At 48.8% G+C, this 26,496-nt stretch overlaps 1 protein-coding gene across 8 annotated transcripts in view; it reads left to right on the top strand.

Moving 5' to 3' along the window:
* TMCC1 (transmembrane and coiled-coil domain family 1) overlaps window positions 1–26,496 on the top strand; it is a 280,809-nt gene that overhangs the window by 36,200 nt on the left and 218,113 nt on the right. For 4 of the 8 annotated variants that reach the window (XM_029050480.1, XM_029050475.1, XM_029050474.1 and 1 more), the window contains exon 1: window positions 25,053–25,246. The gene's annotated coding sequence lies outside the window, so the exon portion shown is untranslated. The other 4 variants (XM_029050478.2, XM_029050477.2, XM_029050476.2 and 1 more) reach the window with 3 other exon arrangements.

Genomic DNA, 26,496 nt, shown 5'->3' with positions numbered 1-26,496 from the left:
AGACAAAAACAATAGCAATAAATAGAATCAAGGGGACGAACATCTCATGAAAACAATAGCAATAAATAGAATCAAGGTGATGTACGTCTCATTAACAAAATAAATAGGGTAATGAAAATATATCCAATTGAGCGGTCGAGCACAGTGCTGAGGGGAAGGGAGAGGGGGAGGAGCAGAGGGAAAGGGGGGAAAAGAGGGCTTAGCTGAGGGGAGGTGAAGGAGGGAAAGGGGAGGAAGCAGAGGGAAAAGGGGAAGCTCAGTCTGGGAAGGCCTCTTGGAGGAGGTGAGCTCTCAGTAGGGTTTTAAAGAGGGGAAGAGAATTAGTTTGGCGGAGGTGAGGAGGCTTTAGCCCCAGAAGGAAGCTTTACCTCTACTTTGTGAGTAACGAGAGAGTCAGTTCACTCTGGTTTTAACTGCAAAGAGAGCGGGTCCTGTTTTCCACACTTGGACTTGGGGAGACACACATGAATTAGACCTATTTTTAGTATGTATTGCTCTTAAATACTTGTAGAAATAGATGTGTTTTTCATTAAGCCCTTATTTTTCACCGCCTCATAATGTGGGTCCACGTTTTTGGTGCTTTCTAGGTGTGTCATTAGGGGCTTCTATTAGGCTTCACTGTTTTCCCCTGTTTTAGGGTATGTTAGAGAAGTGGTCTGGGAGTCAGAAGGTCATAATGGGTCCTAATCCCGGCTCTGCCACTTGTCTGATGCGTGACCTTGGGCCGGTCACTTCACTTTTCTGCGCCCCAGTTGCCTCATCTGTAAAATGGGGGTCGAGACTCTGAGCCCCACATGAGACAGGGACGGTGTCCGCCTCGATTTACTTGTAGCCACCCCAGCGCTTAATACCGCACTTGGCACACAGTATCATTATTAGCAAGCGCCGTCGAGCCATCTCCGCCGCGTAGCGACCCTGTGGATATATTTTCTCCAGAACATCCAGTCCTCTGCCGTAGGCCGCCAGCTTTCTAGCGGTTCTTCCGTTATCGTCGTTATGGTCTCTGTCCATCTAGCTGCCGGTCTGCCTCTTCCTCGTTTTCCCTGCACTTTTCCTAGCATTAGTGTCTTCTCCAGAGAATCAGTCCTCCTGATAATGTGTCCGAAATATGCTGATCTAAGTTGAGTCACCTGGCCTTCCAAAGACCACGTTGGCTTAATTTGCTCCAAAACCCGTTGGTTTGTTTATTTTGGGCAGTCCGTGGTATTTGCAGAAGCCTTCTCCTACACCTCGTTTCAAAAAGAATTGATGCTCTTTCTCTCCTGCTTTTTCATTGTCCAGCTTCCGGATCCATACACTGTCACTGGAAACGCCACCGAATCGACAGTTTGTATTTTTGTGGCAATTGTTCCATCAGCCGATTTCCTGATTGTTTCCAGGCTTCTCATAGCAGATCTCCCTCGCGTATTTCTTGACTACCCTTTATTATTGATTACAGATCCCGGGAGAGAAAAAATGTCAACTATTTCCATCTTCTCTCTATCCGCTTTAAGTGTGTTAAAGTTTCCAATTGTCATGGTCTTGGTTTTCTTGAAATTCAAATGCAGGCCCAGCTTTTTGCTCTGCTCCTGAAGTTTTAATCATAAGCCCTTCAAATCTTCTTCACTTTCTGCTAATAGGGTAGTGTCGTCAGCACAGTGAAGCATGACTTAGTGGAAAGAGCCCGGGCTTGAGAGTCAGAGGTGGTGGGTTCTAATCCTGGCTCCGCCGCTTGTCAACTGTGTGACCTTGGGCAAGTCACTTAACTCTCTGTGCCTCAGTTACCTCATCTGGAAAATGGGGATGAAGACTGTGAGCCCCACGTGGGATGACCTGATTACCTTGTATCTACCCCAGTGCTTAGAACAGTGCCTGTCACATGGTGAGCACTTAACAAGTACCAACATTGTTATTATTATTATTCCTTCCTCCAGTCTTTATACTCCCCGTTCTTCTTCATCCGATCCCGCTCCCCACGTTATGTATTCGGCATAAAGGATGAACAGATGAGGCAATAAGATACATCCCCGTCTTAGTCCCATACTAATGGGAAACCAATCAGTTTCTCTGTATTCCATTCTTACTGTAGCTTCCCGTCTGGCGTCCCGGTTCCATATTAATGCAGTTAAATGGTCTGGCATGGCCATTTTCCTTAACGTGCTCCAGAGCTTGTCATGATCCACACAGTCAAAGGCCTTACTATAATCGAAAAAGCACATGCCGACTTCCTTTTGATAGTCTCACGTCCTTTCAGTTATCCAACGGACATCGGCAGTAACAACTCACGTCCCTCATCCTTTCTGGAATCCTGCTCGAACGTCGGGCAGTTCACATTCCATGTTGGTCTCCATTCGGGACTATATAGCTTTTAGCGAAACCCTGCTGGCATGTGGTATCAAGGAAATTGTACGATAATTGCGCATTTAGTCATATATCCTTTCTTTGGTATTGGAACGTAAACTGATCTCTTCCGATCGGGTGACCACTGAGTGGTTAGCCGTACCTGTTGCCGTAATTTGGTAAGGACTTTAACCGATTCCTCCCCGGCTGCCTGAAACACCTCAGTGGGAAGCCTACGAAAGCCAGTTGCCGTATTTTTGGCAAGACATTGTAAAGCTGATCCATCGTCTGGCACAGAGTAAGTGCTTGACCGACTAGCATCATCGTTATTATTAGCTAGAAGAATACTCTTTCTATTGCCACATGTCTGTTGATATGTTTCTCTACCGTGTACCTCTTCGGTCGTTTCTCAGCAGCTGAAGCTTGAAGATAGGCTAAAAACAGATAGAAGGAAACATTTCCCAGGTGGGTAGTAAAATAAGGAATTCCTTGCTACAGGAAGTTTTGCAGGGTTTGAATGAATTTCCCCCACCTACTACTGCATTGTCAGTGTTCTTATCTTTCTGCCCCCTTCCCCGGGCTTGCGGCTTTCACTGCTCGCAAGCACGTGGTACGCAAATTCATCTTTTATTTCCTCCCCCGAAATCAGGATGGGGCATTTATTTATTCAGCGGGGGCAGTTCTGTGAGAAATACAGTATTTATGAAGCACCTCTATAGGTACAATGTTGTACTAGGTGAAGTGGAGATGATAAAGAAAGTACAGGTCACATTTCCTGTCCATCATCTCCTTAGTTAAATAAGAAGAAATAGGACAAACATATGCATCCCCCACCCCCCAAAAAAACAAACCAACCCAGTTTGCTGAAGTATTTAAACAAATAAACTAAGCACATGAGAGAGAGACACACACACATATATAATTGCAATGATATTGCGTGCTGAGGAGCCAAGTGGAGAGACTGCAGCCAAAGAGTGAAGAATGAGGTGGGCTTCAGGAGAGTTTGGAAGGAAAGAAACGATGTGATTCACGGAAGCTAGAGGGAGCAGGGTAGAGCGAGTGACTTTTAATGAAAGACTTCAAAGCTCCTAATTAGGAGCATTCATTTGGTTGAACTGGTGAATGGGGTACTCATCACAGTGGTGCTTGAAAGATTTTGCTGCAGTGGGTAAGATAGGTGAAACCAAGAGGTGCTGAAGGCAGGTATTTTGGCAAAAAGGTACTGGGGGACCTAGCCTGGGATAAAGTAGTAAATTGAAAATGAGTCAATCAGTGCATTAGAACACCGAATGTGCGGAGCACTGTAATAACCACTTGGGAGTGGATAGGAATGGATAGATCTAAAAGATACTGAGCGAGAGTTGGCAGGACGTCTTGACATACGGGAAATGGAGGTCAGAAATGAGATGAAGCAAGTCAACCACATAGGTAGCCGTGTTGCACGTCTTGTCCACTCCGCACTGGGTCCTGCTAGACTGTAAGGTTCTTGAAGGCAGGGACCATGTCTTCTAACTCTGTTGTGCTCTCCCAAATGCTTAGAGTAGTGCTCTGTGCGTAGTAAGCGCTCAGTTAATATCGTTGATTGAAATGGAAGCCGGCTGGGAAGTGAGGGGAATCCAAGTCTCATCTGAACCTGGCCAGGGATTTTTCTGGCCCGACCTGTTTCACAGGCTGAACCCACTGCGTACGGGCATGCGCTGCTGCTCAGTGTCTTCATTTGTTTGTCGGTTTGGTGGTTTTTTTAACCTCCTGTTCAGATTGTTGATTCTGCTTACCCTCACCCTATCTGGTTAGCAGTGCTATGCAGAAGGAGGGTGTCAGGGAGAAAGATATGTGTAAGCCTGCTAAGGGCTAGGCGATAAATCCTGCAATCCCTTCTAAAATGTCTGGGAACATGCTGCCCCATATAAAGTAGGACCACGTGAAGAAATAATGATTGCAGGAACAGAATTGTTGAATAAATTTTCAGTGTGCCAAAACATAAAAGTGTGTTTTTGCCATTGAACTGTCCTGAATGACCTGCTGTGAAGGAGAAAGAGCGTGGCTTGAAAAGCGGAGGATGGCTAGGAATTTCCCTACGAGACCTCTATGTGTTCAGGATCCTTGACTTGGAGAGACTTAAGGTTTAAGAAGTAGGGTGATGGTGGGGGGAGGGGGCGGGGCAGGAGGGGGCACCCCAGTCTTACGGAGAGATTTATGTGGCGTCGCACACAGGCCTTTTGAAACATTTAGGGTTCGGGTTGTTCTGACTCGGGGAAAGCAGGGTCTTTGATCTTGGAAAAAGTGAAACCACATGCCTGTGAAAGATCAGGGGACATTGTGCGGCTACTCCTATTAAAATAGGAGTGTGGGAGTTGAGATGCGTCACTCATCTGACAAGGGCCCCGGCAGCAGGGTCACCAACTTTTTATTTTGAGCCTGGGGGTGGAGCTTTGAGGGGACAGGGAGGGAATGGGAAAGGGAAGAAGAAAGGAATGAGGGGAAGAGGAAGAGTTGCAAAAGAAGGAGCGCCGCCTCCTTCACCGCTTCGCCACTGGTCTTTATCGGGGTCTGACATGAGCCTGCCTGCCTCATCCCCACCCCAGGGGACCCCGAACTTCCTCCATCGCAGCAGCCACAAAGTCGACGTGGCTTCCGAGTCCCAACCCCGGTTCAGGCCGAATCCCAGCTCACGGCCGTGAGGACTACAGTTCCTATTTTCACTCTGAGAACCCCTGCCTGCATCCGACTCATTCATTCGGTCGCATTTATTGAGCGCTTACTGTGTGCAGAGCACTGTACGGAGCGCTTGGAAGAATCCAGTGCAACATTAAAGAGTCATATTCCCTACCCACAGCAAGCTTACGGTCTAGAAGGGGGAGAGGCAGACATCAGTACAAATAAATAAAATGACAGATATGTACATAAGTGCTGTGGGGCTGGGATGGGGGAAGAGCGAAGGGAGCAAGGCAGGGCGGCGCAGAGGGAAGTGGGAAACGAGGAAAAATGGGGCTTAGGCTGGGAAGGCCTCTTGGAGGAGATGTGCCTTCAATAAGGCTCTGAAGTGGGGGGTGGGGCCCTATCCCCTGTCCACAGAGAGAGGCCCCCAGCCCTTGCGACACCCATAAGGGCTGATTCTATTTCAGATCTTAGGGCAGGGTCAGGCTAGTTACGCTGTTCTCTCTGACGTTGCCTAGGTTTGGGCCTCTCATGGGTTCAGGATGTTTGGCGACTTAGTGTTTGGGAACTTAAAGATCGAGCCGTGCCCCGCTCGGTGAGGCCTGAATTGTAAATAGCATAGTCAAGTGGGTCTTTGGCAAGACCTTTCCCCCCCCTTTCTCCTCTGTGGTCAAACTGATTTTCATGGGAAGAGCGCAAAATACTAATAAAAGTGAAGTCATACGTGATGCGTGCGAAGCTTATTATGGAAGTGGACGTTTCAGAGACTAAACATCCTCTGCGGATGCCCTAACCCCAGAGCAGGAGGGAACTGTGAAGTAACCGCTTGCAGAAAGCGAGGGCCTCTTCTGCCAGCATGCTCGATGCCCGCCAGGCTAGGGGTTAAGGCTGTTCCCGTGCACTCTCGGCCTCCTCCGTCCCCGCCAAGGCTTTGAGTCTGTTTTGTGTATTTGCGTTGTGATTTAATATTTCATCACTCCTGGCACGTCCGTCTCCAATCCCTCTGGCCATTGTGACTCTCCCCTCACCGTGGAACGGGGACTGTCTGTCACGTGGGTATTCCACGTGCTGTGCACACAGTTAGCATTTGATAAGGACTATTATTACTACTCAGTGCTGTTAAATGGGCACAGAACACGGGAGGGAATGCCGAAGGACGGTCTCCCTGGATTAACTTTCCTACCGAGACTGAAAAGGGGAGTTGGAAACAACTCTTAGGACATCGGACCCTGTGGATTGGGAACTCCTTGTGGGAAGGGAAGTGTGCACCCCCTCCGTTGTCGAGCTTAGTACAGTTCTCTGCGCCCAGTAAGATGCCACTGATCGAGCCTAATTGATGCTAACTCCCTTCTGCTTTCCTCTTCCTATTGGAAGAAGCCGGAAGAGACCCCACCGGGTCATCTCTTTTGACTTCCTACCCCTAGACGACTTCCTGACTGTTTCCCCTCCCTTTTCTTCTCCCTGAATGTCAGCCCCTGCTGCCTGACTCGTGCTGTTGGAAGATGGAGATGGCACGTGAATGAGTAAGGTGGGGGTAGAGCAAGTCTAAACTCTTCCACATCTGGTGCCAGTCCCACTCCCACCCCGAAGCAGTGCTCTCATCATACGAGAAGAGCGGCATTCATTGTTCATCGGGGACTGCAGTCGGTCCAACCCCATGCGACCTAGGTGGAACTGGGCATTCAAACCCCAGAAAACTGTGCATCAGAGAAAGGGCGTCAACCTATTCGTTAACTCGGGGGGACTCGGGGGACAAGCTGGGTAAGCCTCGGAACTTAAGGAAAACGCAAGGGGAACTTATAAAGGATGATGGCGCATCAGCAGGGAAAGCATCTACCTCCCGTGAAAACTGAAAAGCAGCGAGAGATCTGCGTAAGGCAGCCAGACCCTGGCCCAGAGCGCAAACTTTGGGAAGGAATAAGAATACTTGTGATATTTGTTAAGCGCTTACTATGTGCCAGGCACTGTACTGAGCACTGGGGTGGACCCAAGCAAATCGGGTTGGACACAGTCCCTGTCCCAACTAGGGCTCACAGTCTCGCTCCCCATTCTCCAGATGAGGTAACTGAGGCACAGAGATGTGAAGCGAGTTGCACAGGGGCACACAGCAGACAAGTGGCGGAGCCGGGACTAGAACCCATGACCTTCTGACTCCCAGGCCCGGGCTCTAGCCACTGTGCTGTGCTGCTTCAGGTGGTTTCAAGTTCAGGTGTGAAGCTGGCAAGGTAGGGACCGATTTTTTGCTAGGGATGCAGTAGGTCGTGCAGGCACACCCCACAGCGCAGCTGCGATGCGTTTCTCCACAATACGGCTGTATCATTTTCCCATAGACTTCAGTGAAGTGCTCAGGTTCTGTTTTGGAACCAGCCCCGAAATGACAGTCGAACCCTACTACAGGTAAGTCATGGTTGGACTGTAGATCCCTCCTCACTCTCCCACCTGTCATCCTTTCCCCATCCTTTGTTTCTCCAGGCTTTTCTGATCCCACATACCCCCTACCCGGACCCCTCCACCTCGTCTCCCCAGCCCCTCTCTCTCTTCGGGAAATCAGCGATGCACACAGACACTGCTCAAGGGGGGAGCCGGATGTTACTGGGATCCCGGCCGGGACCTTCACCACATCTGGATGTCTGAGTCCCGGCCGGAAGGCGGCTCGGTTTGATCCGGCTCTCACCTTCTCCCTCGGCACGCGCACCCGGGCTCCACGCAATCCAGGAGCCGGTTTCTCCGCTTTAGCCGGAATCCTCAGGGCAGGGGTGATACAAACTGGGGCGGGATGGAAGAGGGAACGGGCCCTTCCCAAGCTGTCCTTCCCATCTCCCGGACCCCGTCGGTTGCCGTTCCCTGACTTACAGCCCCTTCCGTCCTGCTCCTCCAATCCCCAGCCGCGGGGGAGAGGCCCAGCTGCAAGGCAGTTCAATGGGAAATGGTGGGGTGGGCGTGAGTTGACTTCCCTTCAGCGACTGGCTGTAACATTTGAGGGTGGGGCTTATGAATCCTGGGGAATGTCAGCAGTATTGGTACCCATCTCTTGGGCTGTACAAGTTGGGCGGGGCGGGGGGGGGGGGCATTTCAAGACTATTTCGCTCTTGAATTGTAGCAGCTGCAATCAATCAGTCATCACTGGAGGATGTGAGGCCAAAGTCATGTACCCCGTTTCGCCATAACACGTCTTTTCAGCCTGCGTTTTGGCTAGATCTTGACTAGGGAGTTAGGGAACATACTTCGCCCGGTGCGAGCCTGTTAGGACTTGGGTGCCACGTTATGGAACAAGCCATTTATGTGCACGTCGGGGGCATCGGAATGGGTGAGGAATACGGCGGGTGTTTTCCTTAATGGGAGACTTTGCGATAATACAACCCTCCCATTATAGTTGCACTGCATGTACAAGGCAATACCATGGAAAGCATGAGCACTCTTGTCAACCGGGTAGACAGTCTGTTTTGGGGGTTATATCCATTATAGTATTCAGTGCCTACTATGTACAGAGCACCGAGCTACGCTTGGGAGATTATAATAGATGTTGGGGTCGCAATCCCCGCCGATAGGGAATTGACAGTGTAACGATGGCTTAGTGGAAAGAGCACAGGCTTTGGAGTCAGAGGACATGGGTTCTAATCCCGGCTCCACCGCTTGCCTGCTGTGTGACCTTGGGCAAGTCACTTAACCTCTCTGGGCCTCAGTTACCTCATCCGTAAAATGGGGATTAAGACTGTGAGCCCCATATAGGACAACCTGATTACCATGTATCCTCCCCAGCGCTTAGAACAGTCCTTGGCACATAGCGCTTACCAAATACCATAATTAACAGTCATGCGGGGAAAGGGGAAGTGCGTAAGTGATAGAGCGTGACAGTCGATACATACCAAAGAGTGGCAAGAGGTTGGGGCTGCAAAAGTACTGAGAGGAGAGTTGGGAGGATGTGACCTGAAGAGGAGAGAAATGAATCAGAGAAGGCCACCTGCCAGAGGTGTGCAGAAGGACTTTGATGATGGGGAGAGCTGAGGTCTTGCAGATCGGAAGGGAGAGGAAGCTCCAGGCAGGAGGAAAGGCGTGAGTAAGGGATCGGAAGTGGGAGGGAGGTACATCGAGTGATTCAGTCGGAAGATTAGCTTGGGAGAAATGAACAATGTGAGCCAGGAGGAAGCAGTTGGAGGGGGAGAGAGAGAGAGCTGACGGAGTGGCTTAAATCTGACAGCCACGAGTTGCTGTATTGCGAGCAGAGGAGTGGGCAACAGGTGGAGGGTTTTGAGAAGTACGGAGATGTATGCAGAACAGTGATTTTAGCAAAATGAACTGGACAGCATTGTCAAGTGTGGACGGGATAGAGGAGATCCTGGAGGCACAAAGACCAGCAAGGTGTCTAGTTAGAAAATGGTGAGCACCCCGACCAAGGCGATGGCTATTTGGTAGAAGGGCAGAAGAGGATCTGGGAAATGTTGTGGAGGAAAAACCCACAGGTTTTAGGAAGAGTCCGCAAGTGAGAGTTGAAGGAGAGCGAGGAGTCAAAGATAATGCCTAAGGTTGTGGGCTTCAGAGACAGGGAGGATGGCCATGTCGTCAACTGTGGAGGGAAAGCTAGGTAGAAGAGAGGATTTGGGAGGCAGGCGAAGTTCGATTTTTGAGACGGAGCTGAAGGTACCAGGACGACATCCATTTAGAGCTGAACTGAAGGCAAAAAGTCAGGGCTAATGAGATAATTTGGGAATCGGTAGTATGGCGTGCCCGCTCTGTGTATAGCACTATGCTAAGTGCTCTAGGCAAAGTCTGTGCCCTCTCCCCCACCCTCCCAGGAGCTTACTATGTGGCAGAGGAAACCGATATTCAAATGAATTACAAGTGGGGAGAAGGGATAGAATTTGAAGATCTGGACATAAGTGCTCCTGGAAGGGATAGGGTGGAGAGTGAGTACCCAAGTGCCTAGGTGATATGGAAATACTGAAATGGCAGCAGGTGGGGAAAGAAGGTGGGGCGGTGAGAGATGAATCTGGGAAGGCCTCCAGGAGGAGATGTGATTCCGGAGCTGAAACAGTGACAGTGGCCGAGGGACCGAGGGTAGAGTTGTGGACCCAGAAGAGAGCCTTGAGGGGCGGAAGCAGAGCTAGCCAGAGAGGTAGGAGGAAAACCGGGAGGGAGAGCTGAGTTGGTGGAACCAAGACTAGATAGCATTTTCAGGAACAGAATAATAATAATGATAATAATAATGATGATGGTATTTGTTAAATGCTTACTTTGTGCCAAGCACCGTTCTAAGCGCCGGGGTAGATACAAGGTGATCGGGTTGTCCCACGTGGGGCTCACGGTCTTAGTCCCCATTTTACAGATGAGCCAACTGAGGCACAGAGTTTAGTGACTTGCCCAGAGTCACATGGCTGGTAAGTGACGGAGCCAGGATTAGAACCCACGACCTCTGACTCCCAAGCCCGGGCTCTTTGCCCTAAGCCACGGTGCTTCTCCATAATAATATTTGTTTAGCACTTACTATGTGCCCGGTATTGTACTAAGCGCTGGGGTGGATATCGAGCAAATCGGGTTGGACATAGTCCCTGTCCCACATGGGGCTCACAGTCTCAAGCCCCATTTTACGGATGAGGTAACTGAGGCCCAGTGAAGTGACTTGCCCAAGGTCACACAGCAGACAAGTGGCAGAGCAGGGATTAGAACCTATGGCCTTCTCTATTCTAAGCAATTTTGACCCTTTTCTTTCCTGTCTCCTACCTTTACCCTCTCTTAGGCTGATCCTCAGGGCCCTCTCACTCCAGGCCCGTGCTCTGTCCACTCTGCCATGCTGCTTCTCTTTGACGTTGCAGACAGAAGTGGTCCACAGTGTCAAAAGGAAGATTAGGACAGAGAAGCGACCGTGAGATTGGGCAGGGAGCAGGGCATTTGCGACCTGGGAGAGTACGGTCTCGGTGGAGTGAAGGGAGCAGAGACCAGATTGTAGAAAGTCAGGAAGGGAGATGGAGAAGAGGAAATGGAGGCAGCAGGTGATTATGACGTGTTCGAAGAGCTTGGGCGGAAATGGGCGCAGGGCACCCGAAAGGGGCGGTGTGAGCCAAATAAGACTCTTTCCAGAATGGGGGAGACTTGAGCATGTTTGACGGCGGAGGGGAAGGAGTCAGTCCTGTAAATAAACTGTATTTATTGAGCACTTACTGTGTACAGAGCACAGTACTAAGCGCTTGGGAGAGTCCAGGATAACGCTGTAACACACACTGCTTGCAATGAAGAGCCATCAGAGCAGTTGATGATGGTGGTTAGGCAGGGGAGAAGGGTGTTTCTAGAAAATGATTGGGAGCGGTAGGAGAGATTTGGAAAGTAGGCGGCGGATCTCCTCCTGAAAGACAGCCGGGAAGGATGAGAGAGTTGGATGTAGGGGCAGGAGGGGGTTGCGGAGGTGAGGGGGAAACTTTGGGGAGACGGTGCCTGATTTCAGATTTCTTAAAATAGTTGGCCAGGTTGTCAGGGGCAGGAGTGGGAGGTGGTGGGGCTGGGGAAGGAGGGGTGGATTGGCAGCTTCAGAAGCAAGTTAAAGATCTGGAATAATCAATGGAAGCCATAGGTATGGGAGTCTACGACGGAGAAGTAATGTCGCCGAGCATTAAAATAGGCAGAGATAGCCAAGTGAGGGTGAATTTGGAGTTGGCCTGGGGCCTGGATTTGCGCCAGCAGTGTTCTGCAGCACGAACGCAAGATGGGAGGAAGGAAGCTTTGGAGATAATCCGTCTCTTGTCTCTATGCTCCTCCTGGGCAGGGAAAGCGCCTACCGCTTCTCTCATACAGTACTCTCCCAATCTCCCGACTTGGTTATATTGTACTCCCCCAAGTACTTGGTACAGTGCTCAGTAAGCACACAGTAAGCACTTTAGTAACTATGATTGATTGACTGATCGAGGGCTTTGGTGTTGGGGGTTTGACATCAAAGAAGGGACAGTGGGATGAGGATGTTGAGTTATGTGGAGAAGATTTGTTGAGTGGGTGGATTTGTACATCCAGGGAAAGAATTCAGGTTGGGTATGGTCGGCGGGGGCAGTCAAAGTGAAGCAATCAGTGGCATTTGAGTCCTTACTGTGTGCAGAGCACTGTTCTGAGCACTTAGGAGAGTACAGCGCAGCAGAGTTAGTAGAAACGTTTGCTGCCCACAGGAGCTCGCAGTCTAGTGGGGGAGACAGACATTAATACGAACACGATTTATGCTATGCACATAAGCGCTGTGGGGCTGAGTGTGGAGTGAATATCGAGTGCTAAAAGGGTGCAGGTCCAAATGCATAGGTGATGCAGAAGAGAAAAGGAGTGAGGGGAAAGAGGGCTTAATTGAGGAAGACCTCTTGGAGATGTGATTTTTTCAGAAGGTTTTGAAGGTGGGGAGAGTGGTGGTCTATCTTATATGGAGGGAGAGGGAGTTCCAGGACTGAGGGAGGTCGTGGGCAAGGGGTCAGTGGCGAGATTGACAAGATCGAGGTAGAGCGAGTAGGTTGCCGTCGGCAGAGCGTAAGCGAACGTGCTGGGTTGCAGTTGGAAGTCAGGAAGGTAAGGTGGATGGGGGGTGGTGATTTAAAGTTTAAAGTTGGATGTGGCGGTGGATGGACAACCACTGGAAGTTCTTGATGAAGGGGGGTTGTGGACTGGACTTTTTGTAGAAAAGTGATTGGGGCAGCAGAGTGGAGTCTGGACTGCAGTAGGGAGAGACAGGAAGCGGGGAGGTCAGCGAGGGGAGGCTAATGTAGTAAATCAAGCAGTCGGTGGTATGTGTTGAGTGCTTACTGTGTGCGCAGCACTGTTGTAAGCACTTGGAAGGGTTCAGTACAGCAGAGTTGGTAGGCACGTTCCCTATTGACAGTGAGCTTACAGTCTAGAGGGGGAGACCGACATTAAATAAATTATGGATGTATACCTAAGTGCTGTGGGGAAAGTGCTTGGATCAGAGCAGTAGCAGTTCGGGTGGAGTGGAGAGGGTGAATTTTAGCTTAAGAGTGGAAGTCTCTGTAGGGAAAGAGAAAAAGATTTGCCAAGGGAGTGGGAGATGCGAATGTGGTGGCCGGTGAATAGTAGTCGAGAATCAGTGAGGGTAGGAATTGGTAGAGTGAATAGTGATATGAGATCTGACGTATGTCCAAGCTGGGGTGTCGGCGAGGTGGATGGAGCAGGAGTTCTGTAGGAAAGAGAAGGGAGAGGAAGCAGGTGACTTGTTGAGGGGAGGTCAAATAGGAACATCTGCGTGGATGTTGAAGGCCCTGAGGATCAGCCTAAGAGAGGGTAAAGATAGAAGGCAGGAAAGGAAAGGGTCAGAGTTGCTTAGAACAGAGCAGGGGCTCTATTCTATCCAAGGGGGAGAGAAATGACTGCAGTTCATAGTTTTAGCAGTTGGCAGAAGTGGATTACATGGGCATTGAAAGATGAGGTAAATAAAGGACCGACACTGTGAAAGCAGCACTGGCAGCCAGGGATGGGGAGGAGTCCTCTCTCTATACCCGTGAGTTGGGGGGCTGGGGGAAGGAGAGGCCCCTTTGGGTGAGAGTGACAGGGGATACACAGTATCTTCTGGAGTGAAGCAGGCCCAAGTGATGGCAAAGAAAAGGAGCAAGTGGGACAGGAGGAGGTCAAGGATGAAGGGGAGTTTGTCTACTGCAGATCAGGGGTTCCTCAGGCCACATCTCGACAGGATTGTAGCGAGGGGGACAGCTGGGGATAGTACGCGAGGGGTGGAGATGGTTTGGATAGGAGTGGTGCCTTGATGGGGATGGGTGGTCTATGCATCGGACAGCAGAAGTTTGGAATTAAAATACGGTGCATCGAGAGCATTTTCGTAAGATTTAAAGTTTGGTGCCAGAAGAAGTGTCTTGTTAAAATAACCGTATTCTAGAATTATGTGGGTGAGGATTATGGGCATATTACTCATTGTGGTATGTCTACCAGGCAGCCATCAAGACAGTGGGCCTGACCAAGCGAAATCACCAAGATTGGTCCGATGCACATGACTCAGGCATAAGTCTACTTGCAGCCGCTCAAGTGTTGCATCACCACACCTTGCACCTCCTCGGGATTCAGATAACAGTGGCTTACAGAAACCTATCTCAGGACAGGCAAATCAAGTTCCGAGGGCGTGCCTGCCAAGTGGTGGGATGCCAAAGTAGAAGAGCGCCAAGGCTACGCAGACCAGCGCACCAAATCAAGCACTTTCATTCGTCATTAAAGAAGTCGTATGGTCCTGAACGTTCTATCGCGGCGCTTCCGAAGAGCTGAGTTGACTCCAGCTTCATCATGGGCAAGGAGAGCGACCTGAAGAGATGGTAACAATACTTCCAAAATCCCCTGAAGCGAAATCCTGTTGAAGCCGAGGCACCGCCAAGCACCCAGAACTTTCCAACGTGCCAAGGGACACTTTCAGCAGTGAACGAAGTTACTGCAGCTATCGGTCATAAGACATGGCAAAGCCCCCAGGCCTGTGAGCGCGCTTGCTGAGGTCCCACAACATGGAGGGAGATTTTCTTCCAGAAGCCTTTCTTCAGTCATTTGGAACACCCGTCAGTGTGTTCCACCTTCTCCGTCTTTAAGAAGTAAGGTGAAAGGTCAGACTGGGACCGTTCCTGGGGCTTTCTCTACTCTGCACTGCTGGCAAGCTCCTAGCCAGGGTTCTTCTGGACCAGCTGCTGAAGAATATCACTGGCCGCAGGCTCTCGTAATCACCATGTGGCTGCAGACTACAGCGTGGCCCCTCGGATGCGATCTTCGCAGCGTGTCCGTTACAGGAGCGCCTCCCCAAGGCCTCCTTGCAATTACCGTGTATTTTACGAAAGCGTTTCACCTCATCAGAAGATCAGGACTCCGGAAATTGCACCGTAAATTCGGCTGCCCTGAACCGAACTTATGTCTTTGATGAGTGTCAGCAGGATTCTGAGACGGCTCACCCCGAAAGATCCAAGGGATTCCTTGTCCGATCCATTTCCCCTTCACCGGTGGAGTAAAGCAGGAATGCATGATAGACCCAGTCCTGTTTGTTTTATTCTACCCAGTCGCCCTGGGGTGCTGGACTCAGGTGTACGAATGCACTTCCGCTTCTCCAGGAAGCTTCCAACTCAGCAGGCTGCCCAAGAGTTGAATGACTGCACCCTAGAGGCAGGGACACACCCCGGAAGACCGGCCGGCAAACGATTTTGAAATGCCTGCCACGTCAGCCAGGCGCTGTGGGCTGATAAGTCTGAAGGTGTTGAAGTAATGTATGAGCCTGCGACACCCAATCGAAGATACTGCTCGGGACCACGGAGCTAAGTGCCACTGTATGGTTCTGTTACCTAGGCAGCACGCCTAGCCAGTGAGGCAACAATAGAGAAGCAAGTAGACAATCGAATTAAAGAGGCCAGCCTGTATTTGGGAGACTGTCAGAGTGGTAACAGCATGAGTCCATCAGAGTTGCTAAATCTAACTCCCTGATCAGTTCAGTCAACATCGGTAATGGGGCGTCCTCAACGTAAACTGCCAGAAGGGACTGCACGCAACTAAATTCGGGAACGAAGTCCGTTGGCCAGCGCCGAAGATCTGTGGTGAGAAAAGAGGACACTAAGATACCTAAAATCTGCTGTATGGTGAGTTGAAATTTGAGAGTCATAGATATGGACAGGGAATGCTTATTAAGGATTCTGTAAAAACAACCCTTATGCCGCATCTCAGCTGAAAACTGGGAGACAGCTGTAGTTGACCGGCCAGCAGTCCCTACCACTGCAGTCAAGAAAGGAGCAGTTGTTTTTGAGAAAAGGCTTTGAGGGGATCACGCGACAGAGGCAGAAGAGAAAACAGCACCAGCCACTGCGAACGACAAGCGCAACAAAAGATCATCTTTGTGGGTGTATGTTGTGGTCGGGACTGGGCCTCACAGTGAAGTCTGTAGTCTTACATGTGCTCATAAGTGAATTTCACCTTCAGTGATGTCTTCTAATATAACAGACATCTCTTCCTCGCCCCATTCCTCATCTCCTCCCTCCTGCTCCTCACCCCCGCTCCTTGTGTGATTATTCCAACTCCTTACCCCTGTAGCGCTGCTGTCTTTTATGAGTGTCAGAAGATAAGAAATAAAAGTACACTCCCAAATGACAGAGCACGGCGTCATTTGTGGAACTGGCCCAATTCCTCTAGGTAGCAACTGGAGAAGAGATGAAAAGAGTTATGTGTTTCTTTAGTGACCAAGTGGTCATTTCTTGCCTTCAATTAATACGAGCAAATTTTCTTACCCTTCATTTCTGCTGTTTTACCTTCGTAATAATAATAAAGATGGCATTTGTTAAGCGCTTACTACATGTCAAGCACTGTTCTAAGCGCTGGGGTAGATACAAGGTAATCAGGTTATCCCACGTGGGGCTCACAGTCTTAATCCCCATTTTACAGATGAGGTAACTGCGGCACAGAGAAGTTAAGTGACTTGGCCAGAGTCACACAGCTGATAGAACCCACGACCTGTGACTCCCAAGCCCATGCTCTTTCCACTAAGCCGTGCTGTCAAAATAAGAATTTCAGCCCCATCTCCTTGAACACACTGATCTTGAAAGGCCCCTGAGATCTTACATATATATATATATATATATATATATATATAAATATTAAGTGGAAGCCCAAGTATTGCTGCAAAGCCTCATGACACCCACCGGTATTGTGAATAACTGAGTCACCAACACCTGTTGCCCACTCATCTCTCCCCACAGACCCCATGAATGTGAACTAAACATTCTTCTCAAGTTACTAGGCTCTTAAGTTTTCCGCGAATAGTGTATGATTCAGCCCGTTCAGGGTTTCATACACATCTTGGCTTGAATACACCGGCGAACAGTTCTCTGTGTTGCTGAAGGAAGAAAACGTTCTCAGCAGCAGCGTATTGGAATTATCTGTCTCTGGCACCCTGCCCTTTGCTTCTCTGTCCCTGCTTCTGGCGTACTCACCAATTGAAAAATGATGTCTAGGGTGTAGGTGGCCCCTTTTTTTACTTCCTCCCTAGCAGGAAAGGTAAAGGGGAGACCTCATCTCACTGACCCCATTTTAAAATTGGCCTGCGTAACCTGGAACCGGGACTGGAAGCCCCAGCCACCAGAAGTGATTATAAAGGGTTTCTAGACCACCGGAAATCATCCCCAAAGGGTCCCGTGCTTCGTAAGGATCCGTGGTAGGACCAACCTGCCGTATATTGTATTTGGCGTGCTTGATAGCTCTCACGGAGACTGTAGGAGAATGAACGACATCCAAATGATGGCGTAGTGCCAGTTTCCGTTGCACCTAGAAGGATATTTCAGAAGTCGATGCAAAGAATCAAAAGGCCAAATGGCTAACTGAGTGTACAGAATCGACAAGGAAAGTTAGTGAAATCGTGTGCAAGGGAATTTGGAAAAGGAGGGCCTTTGTGTATGTGTGTGTGTGTTGGACCCCTGGACAGTTAGGTTTCTAGCAGAGAATCTCTGTGGTAAATGGTTTTAAATGTCACAGTCTTGCCCAGGCACTCCCTTGTTGGAGTGTTCGATAATTAGTGTCCAAACTTCTCTACGGCTCTGAAACCTTGGACTTACTGCGGACGATATATTCAGCTTGTAGATGGGTTTTGCCCCTGCCACCTGTGAAGCAGACTCAATGCCAAATGGCGGGATAAAATGGTCCCGGAAGACAGCTCACCCAGTGTGTCGTCAGAGCTCACAGGAGTACCACCCTTCTGGGCAGGATTTGGGAGAAGTCTGGGCATGAGCAGGATAGCTGAGCAGCCTCAGTATGGTGAAAATGAAAGGGGCCACATGTGAGTCAGAAGGACAGAAGAAGCAATCTGAGGACACAGCGATGCCCAGTCTCAAACTATGTGGAAAATAAGTTACCGACTTGAAGGAAGAAAAGTGGTTTCCTCAGTTTACTACCGTTGCTTCCTTTAAGCATTGTAATTCCTGTCTGTTGGACTTAGCCAGCGTGGTCTAGCGGATAGGGCACGGGCCTAGGAGTCAGAAGGACCCAGGACCTGATCCCGGCTCTGCCACTTGTCCACTGTGTGACCTTGGGCAAGCCACTTAACCTCTCTGTGCCTCAGTCACCTCATCTGTAAAATGGGGATTAAGACTGTGGGACAACCAGATTAGCTTCTATCTCCCCCAGTGCTTAGTACGGTGCCTGGCACAGAGTAAACCCTTAACAAGTACCATACCTGCCCCCCTCCCCCTAAAAAAACCCCAAAAAACCAAAAACCAAAACAAACAATCCGGTCATACCCTGGAAAATGAATAGGATTAGTGAGAGATTATAGAATCCTTTGTTTCTCCTCCTACCCCAAGGGTAAAAGAGTAAATGAGCCCTGGTGGGTCACGGTTTCTGCTAGCGTTAGATTACGTGACCAGTTCTGGACACAAGAAAGTAGATAGCTTCATGGTGTGTGCTTTTACCGATTTATTTCACAGAAGTGATTATATACAAAAGATTTTGAAGAATGCATATTTGGTCCACTCTGTTATCTGTTGCATTAGGGAATGAGGCTACTGTGGAAAGTTAAAATCATTCATTTAAACTTCTTAATTCACTAGAACTGCTGACAAGAAACAGAACTGAGTGGCTTAATTATGTCCTCTTCACTGTTTTTTCTGTTAGAAATGGTAGATAGTATCTCCTCTGGTGGAGGTACTGATGCGCAGTGAAATGCACAAGAACGTGAGCAGTACAGTGCCTGGCACGTAGTAAGCGCATAACAAATACCATAATTGTGATCATGAGAAATGACATTACGGGGTCTAGCCAAGTCCAGCCCAACATTCTATCTGAGTGGCATTAAGATGGCTTGGAGTAACTGTGTGATAGGAGCCAGCCTTGACAAAGAGTCTAATATTGAGGGGTGGATCGTCTTAACAGCTCTAATTTTTCCCTCTACGTCCTTCACCGTCACTCCTGTAATGTATTTTGGATTGGTTGTCTTTGAAGTTGTCCCAACCCCTAGTGAGCCTAGTGATACTTTTTGCTCGCCTGGCATCCTGTTGTAAGGCATTCTGTAGGCTTAATGCCAACGGTGGAAAGGCATTTTTCCTCTTGTTTATTTTAAACCTACAACTCTGAAATTTCAGTATATGCCCTCTCGGTATAATAATAATAATAATGTTGGTATTTGTTAAGCGCTTACTATGTGCCGAGCACTGTTCTAAGCACTGGGGTAGACATAGGGGAATCAGGTTGTCCCACGGGGGGCTCACAATCTTAATCCCCATTTTACAGATGAGGGAACTGAGGCACAGAGAAGTTAAGTGACTTGCCCACAGTCACACAGCCGACAAGTGGCAGAGCTGGGATTCGAACTCATGAGCCCTGACTCCAAAGCCCGTGCTCTTTCCACTGAGCCACGCTGCTTCTCAATCTTCTCAGGTATCGTGGGACTGGGTGAACAATTCAGTTTTTGCCCATTCCTCTCACTTCACGGTTTTCTCGATTTTTGTCGGTTTCCCTCGCAACCTGTATCTTTCTTGATTGAGACATCTAAAGCTTTTCGATCTATTCCCCGTCAACAAGCTTCTCCATTCACCTGATCACCTTGGTTGCTTTACGCTGTGCCTTCTTTAGCTGTGATGGTTAGGCTACGGCACGATGGTACGATTGAGGTGCCGGTCTGACCCTTTCCTCATCACCCTTGTATAGAAGCAAGACTGTGTAGTAGGTTCACTCCTGACGAACTTATCTTTGGCTGCCGTGGGTGAGGATGTAATGCAAAATCGGCAAGCTGGACTCAGTGCTCCTCTGATCCCTCAGGGAACTCTTTCAGTTTAGCAGAATGTGGACAGCATTAAAAGATAATAATAATAATAATGGTATTTGTTAAGCGCTTACTATGTGCCGGGCACTGTTCTAAGCGCTGGGGTAGATGCAAGGTCATCAGGTTGTCCCACGTGGGGCCTACAGTCTTAATCCCCATTTTACAGATGAGGTGACTGCGGCACAGAGAAGTTAAGTGGCTTACCCAAGGTCACACAGGAGGCAAGTGGCAGACCCGGGATTAGAACCCACGTCCTCTTGACTCCTAAGCCCGTGCTCTTTCCACTAAGCCACGCCACTTTCGAAACAGTGGATCATGAACTACTCTATGGAGGTGACAATGCGTTCTGGAAGCACCTATATAAGGCCTAGAAATGATTGGCTGACAGATTTGAAGAAAACCAGTTACGTACCAGCCTGAACCTGGAAAACCCTGAGCAAAACCAAAGCGTCTCTTAGGCGGCACAGAACTGAAAACGATCACTGAATTCTCATACTCAAGGTGTACCCTATCAAACTATGCAGGGAGAGAGAGAGAGCGAGCGCAGAGGAAATAAAGGCCAGCGTGTCTTTTGGCCAAGTGAGAGAAAGTGGTTGGGAACAATGGGGCCTCAAGTTCTATGCCTGTAAGTCTTTGGCGGTGGTCAACTCTTTATGTGGCTCTGAGACCTGGACCTACTAGAAAGCTACGTTCAGCTCCTGGAGCAGTTACACCAGCCTCGCCTATGAACTGGACTCAGCAGCAATTGGCGGGACGAGAGCACCAAGAATGAAGTCCTGGAATGGAGTCAGCTCACCGGCACTGAATCAAGACTCCACAGCAGCACAGCTCTGCTGGACAGGACGTGTCAGGAGAACGGGTATCCCACGGTCATTCAACCGACTGACTCGGAAGGGGGGGACACGTGCCGGCTGGGAAGGCAGAATGAGTGATTTGAAGACGTAGAGGAGCCCAGTCCCAATCAACGCGACACAGCGGTGAACTCTTGAGAGTTTACCGAAGCAGACAGACCGGCCTGGTGGGCAGCAGTGGGGAGAGGTCCGGTTCTCTTCCGACCAAGACTCACGAAGATAAGGATACCGAGAAGCAGGCTCAGAGTCAGACAGAGGCCCTGTACTGGGCCAAACCCATTGACTCAGGACAAGTCCATCCTTAGTGCGGGCAACAAGAGAGGAAGCGTCTCTCTCGCGTGGGTCTTTTCATCCATTCAGTCAGTCGTATTTATTGAGCGCTTACTGTGTGCAGAGCATTGTACTAATGCCTAGGCTAGGCTCGCCCTGGCTAGTCATCTTCAAAAACCTTGGACAGCTGTGTGTGTGTGGTGTCCTTAAAGCAGCTTCCAAAACTATCCCGTATGGGCCGCCAGTGGATTCCCTTCCTGATGATGCCCATAAGGCCAACCCAAGAGTAGATTAGAATGATTGCTGACGGTTTACTAAGCGCTTTTACAGTCAGATCATGTCTTTCGTTTCATTGTGTTTTTCCAAGTGCTCAGTAGAGTGCTCTACACACAGTAGATGCTGAATAGAGAGTACTGATTGACTTGAGCCCCTAGTGTGTGCAAAGCCCTGTACTAAGCACTTGGGTGAGTACAATAAAAGACAAAGACACTGTCGTTGCCCTCCAGAAGCGTACAGTTTTTTGTACCAGATTGTACTATGTGCTGGGGGAATTACACCCCAAATCAGTTGAAGACCCAGACCCTGAGCATAAGGCTCTCACAGTCTAAATGAGGAGGGAGAGTATAAACTATAGAAAAGGGACACTATAATCAGCAGTGAAAACAATCAGAAAGTGTGGCAAGTGAAGATATCAGTAGTAAAATCTGTAAGTTAAACCGTACTCCAGTATCTCCATGCTCCTAGAGAACAGCCCGCGAGGAGAAACTTCTCGATTACAGAGGCAGAGGAGAAAGTTGGGACCTCGGATCTCCAGGCTTCTGGCTGCCCTCTGTCCCTGTGAGGGACGGGGCTCATCTGCCCTGGGCTTGGGCGGCAGGATGGGGATTCCCCGGCCGTCACACCACCCCGTGGAGATCCCAGAACTCCAGTGGAGGGAGACCTTGGGGTTGCCTGGTCTGGAGCTCCTCCCCATCCTCTCTCCCCCTGCAAAGGGGTGGAGCTCCTCTGCTGTGGTGTCTGGGGAGGAGGAAATCCAGATGACCCCAAAGTAACCATCCCCTGAATCGTAATTGCAAACGGTCATGAAGAGGTGTCCGTGTTCGTCTATGCACAGACTTGGCATTCCATAATCGGAAACTAGGTAGTGCTTATTGAGAGGCCAGAATTTCCAGGTCTGGCCTGCCCTAGCCAAATATTCTTCTTACGGCTTATTCTGAACTCTGTTGAACTCCAAAGTCTTTGTAGAGGGCTTTCGTTCCTACCCCATGGGAAATGGATGCTTTGGGGCTGCAAACAGCTTTTATAATTCACTGCAGAATTGTACCAAGTACCAGGTCAGCCAAGGACGCAGAGGCCCTTCGAAACACTGTTAACCCTGGAGGTTTTGCTCATTTCAGCATGCTTTCAGTCCTCTTTTCACACCAGGTGAGACAGACCTGGCCAGAGAGAGCAGTCATAATCAGATGTTTAAGCGCTGAAATGAAAAGTTGAAGGGGAAGAGTCGATAACTGTGCCAAGCTAGTTTGCTGTTGTCAGCTCCAGAATGCAAGGCCACACTGGACTGGGCCACGCTGATTGAATTCACAGGGCGTGAACGCATAGGGCCGAGCATTTGAGGAGGCCTCGACAGCTCCTTCAATCTGTGTTAGCAGTTTGGAACTATCTCCAGATTTCCCGTGAACCTAGCCTTCCTGTGTGTGGGAGCGGCCGCAAACAGCCACTATGCCTCTTCAGCGCACCGACTGTGCTTTCAGAAGTTTCCTACAGTTGCTCATGCACACGGAAGCCATAGATGCGGGATTGACCGCCGCTTTGAAATGAGCATCTCTTGGAGAGCCTTGGTACCTGCAGGCCGAGAAGCAGGAATGCATAATGCATCTTGCAAAAACCTTATTTCCTCATTGAGATGGGTGCTATTAAAGATCCCTTATCACTCAAATACATTTTGCCTTTTTAACTTTGCAGAGTAAAAGTTTCTTTCCTGTTGCTCGTTTTTCTTTTTGTCTCTGAGCTTCCAGTCTCATACCTTTTCGATGTTTATTTTGCAGCTTCTGTTCCTAAGAGGATCCCCGCCAATCGACTATGCTTAGAGGAAAGTGATGGAGGCAAGTACCAGCTTTTTACAGTATGTAAATCCTCCTTGGTCTCCTTCTTGAACCAAACAGCTGCGGTCACCAAAGCTATCGAAAGGGGAGAGAGAAAACACCCCTGTTGAAAAGGAACACGGGAGTGTGTTTGGCAAAATGTTCTCTTGACATTGAAGACGTTTTAGAAACTTATTTGTTTTTGTCTCTGTTGTGCAGTCTTGTTTCTCCTCAGCATCAAAGCTATTTCCCATTCCTGGGTGTGGCGGTGCCATCTTGGCTCAGATGGGCACTGGGACTCTGGAAGGCTGGTGTATTTTTCACTTTTTTGAAAATTGCCCATTTATAGCAAGAGTATCTGAAACAAGTGTAATCTGGTAGAGCCTGAGAGAGCCCCAGCAGTCTAAGAAGCTGTCTCTACTCCTCCGAGAATGACGGGTCTACCTAGAATTTTTCATTTTCAGAGGTGAAAGAGTGGACATGGCGTCTGGTATGTCATTAGTGCAACATTTTCTTGTCACCAAAGCACATTTGACTCGTGTGTTTCTCTGATTGGGAGCTTAGGTGTAGGAGTTTTCTTGCCTACCATTTCAGATTAATTTACTCTGTTCACCAGTGAGCTCTTTTGTCAACATGCGGTAATAAAAAGGTGGGAGAGCCCTGAAAAATGTTTCAGTGATTACTTGAAGCTCCATTTCCTTAGCAGCACTTAAGGGTTTAAAAACAATTTTTCCAGAAGTTGCTCATTATCACAGTACCCTGACTCAGGTGTCGTAGGGTTAGCTCTTGATTTTCCTTGATAGCAGTCCCATTTGTCGACAAGATTGAAAAAATCTGTCAGCCCACAGAACTTTACAAGCCATCAAAATTTTCACCAGCCCTTGCCACCTGTATCCGTGTCATAAACATGATTCATCCGATGGCAGTGAGCATCAGTAGCCCGAAGAAGAATATCATCATTGCTATAGGTCATGTTTTCAATTTCATTCTGGTTTGATCGTAAACTAATTTTAATTTTAAGACCTACCTTTAATTCCTTTCAGTGCCCAGGGGCCTGCTCCAATTTTTGTGGCTGGTTTTGCATGATGTTTAAGAATCTAGACATCCATTATTAATTTATTATTCCTTATTGTAGCAACCAAGAAGCTTTAACTCAAACTGGGCTTACTAGGAAATTGCCTTCACTCTTCCCTTTCTTTCCACTTGAATATGAAATAATTTGGGCTGTTTTTATGAAGACCTGCCAAGAGTGTTTGAAAACTAAACCAAGTTGACAATGACCCTCTTTAAAGTTGGGTGGAAGTCTGTGTTTTCTGAAGGGGAAGTAAACAGGTGATCACTGTCCAGACAAAATGAAATACAGTGCTGATAGATTTCTAGCGTTTCCATACGTAGTTCAGTTGTCTTGAGACATTTTGCTTTTCATGAAACCGTGCTACTATTTTTAACCAGATCATCACTCTTCTTTCTGGAGAATGCCTGATTCCACACTTCTGAAAGGGAAAGTGATATGGATTATCTAGCTGTCGGTGCCCTGTATGTAGTGTATGTATATATATTTAAAAAATGCCTTCAGAATTTCTCCTTCCCCCTTCCTCTTTTCTTCTTTCCAACCTCCCCCCCCCCCCCCACCCTCATGCCTTAGGAATCCCAAAAGACCACCTCTTCAGGAAGGGCTCAGTGTCACTGTTCAGTTATATTTGGTTTACACAGCCCTATTTCTCTAAGGTGCCCTAAATATTTTTACAGCACTGGAAACAATCCAATAACTATTAGTCCTCTTATCCCGTAAAGGAGGGTGTCACGGTGCAGGTAGTGATATTTGCCCAATCTGTCCCTACGAAAGCCCTTTGGTAGAAATTATAGCTTGGTGGCAATCATTATTTCTTTAAGGATGCAGGGGCAGTTGTCTGGACTCTCTCTCCTTCGACACCTGCCTTGGTGAGGAAAAGAACCAAATGGTGAATTCCTCTGATGCCAGAGGAGAAATCCTGGTGAAACAGAGTGAAGAGATCTCCCTAAATGCTTTTTACTAACATGAGCACCGTGCATGCTCTTGGTGGTGCTGCAAGGTAGAGAGGACTTGGCGAGAAGAGGACTCTCCCTGTTCCTTTTTTCTAGGTGGGGTCTCTCTGTCACTGAGAGGAACTACACGAACCTAGGCAAGAGGACCCAGCCACTGAGACTGCCTCCCCAGATTCCTCAGCGGTGAATGATGAGCGGATCTGGCGTTTGATATGCCATTAGTGCAGTGTTTTCTCATCGCCCAAGCACATTTCACTTGTCTCTTTGTCCTCTTAGTGCCCAGGGAGAAGAGGGTAAGTCCAGCTTGGGGGGGTCTTGAAATGTTGACGGCCGGAGCGACCCTCCGATGCCATCCGCTCTGTCGAGGTAACTCAGAAATGGCAGCTCACGGCCCTCCGCGGAACGCAGCAGGGAGAGTCCGTGAGGAAGCTGGGGCCCGAGGGAGCTTCAGGGATTTCCCTCTGCCGATCAGGAGTCGGTTTTTTGGGGCTCCCCTGGCCGTCTTCCCTGGTGTCTCCTTAGTCCTTTAGGGACCCCAGCCCATTTATCTGAGGATGTGACTGCAGTGTAATCGATGACTCTTTTTCCGAAGGCGCTGCAAAGGGGGGTGAATATTAGGTCTTTGCTTTTTGCCCTCTTAGACGTCCAATAAGTAGGAGCACGTCAATGCTGTATTGATTGATCGATCTTCACAGTTTTTCAGTGACTGACAGCGTAAGCAATTTGAAGCAAAATTTTATTCCCTCTGAGGCAAGGTTAGGGTTTCGAGGTGCCCAGAGTGGCTCAGGAAGAGAATATGGAAGAAGACTTTCCAAAAGAACAGGTGTGTGATGTAATGTAGCTTTCAATAGCAACTGCTGGACATTAAGATGAAAATGAATGTCACATAAAGGCTGAAAGAATGCTGCGTTACCGATGAGGATTTTAAGAGCTACACCCTGTCTCCCTATGGCAAGACAGACCTTCTGAGGTTCTGGTTTGTATAATCCTAACAATCAAAATCAACACCTTCCTTTATGAACAGTCCCAAACATGTTATTGTATGCAATCTTGATAACCGTGACAGTTGTGCTAACTTTGCTTCTCACTAGTTTCAGCCTCTTGTTTGAATACCTGGCTTTTTATAATATGCAATTTCCTTTGTGATCCTTTCTTTTTCTGTACCCTTCCCCTTGATCCGACTCCCAGAAGCTTCTCTCTCTCCCTCTCTCTCTTTCTCTCTCTCTCTCTCTGTCTCTCTCTCTCTCTGTTTCTCCCTCTCCCTGAATTCACACGGGTAGGCATATGGGTGGCTTCTGTCAGAGCGGATACTGTATCAGGAAGAGGAGGGGAGGAGCCTCTTGGAGCATCTCCTCTGGGTGGCTCTGTTTGCAATGAAGAGCGATGCTGACTGAGCCATCTGAGATGCTACAGCCTGAAAGGCCCTTTGTGCCCCTACAGAGAATTCTACAAATGGGATTTTTATTTCCCTTGTCTTCTCTCAAAAGCAAGCCTGTCACATCCAGTTACCAGCAGCCTCGCTGAATTCCGACGTAACAAGGAG

This window comes from Ornithorhynchus anatinus, chromosome X1 (assembly GCF_004115215.2).
Source record: "Ornithorhynchus anatinus isolate Pmale09 chromosome X1, mOrnAna1.pri.v4, whole genome shotgun sequence".
Lineage (NCBI taxonomy): Eukaryota > Metazoa > Chordata > Mammalia > Monotremata > Ornithorhynchidae > Ornithorhynchus > Ornithorhynchus anatinus.
Note: the sequence above shows the minus strand (reverse complement) of the source record. Positions and strands in the feature narration are given on the sequence as shown.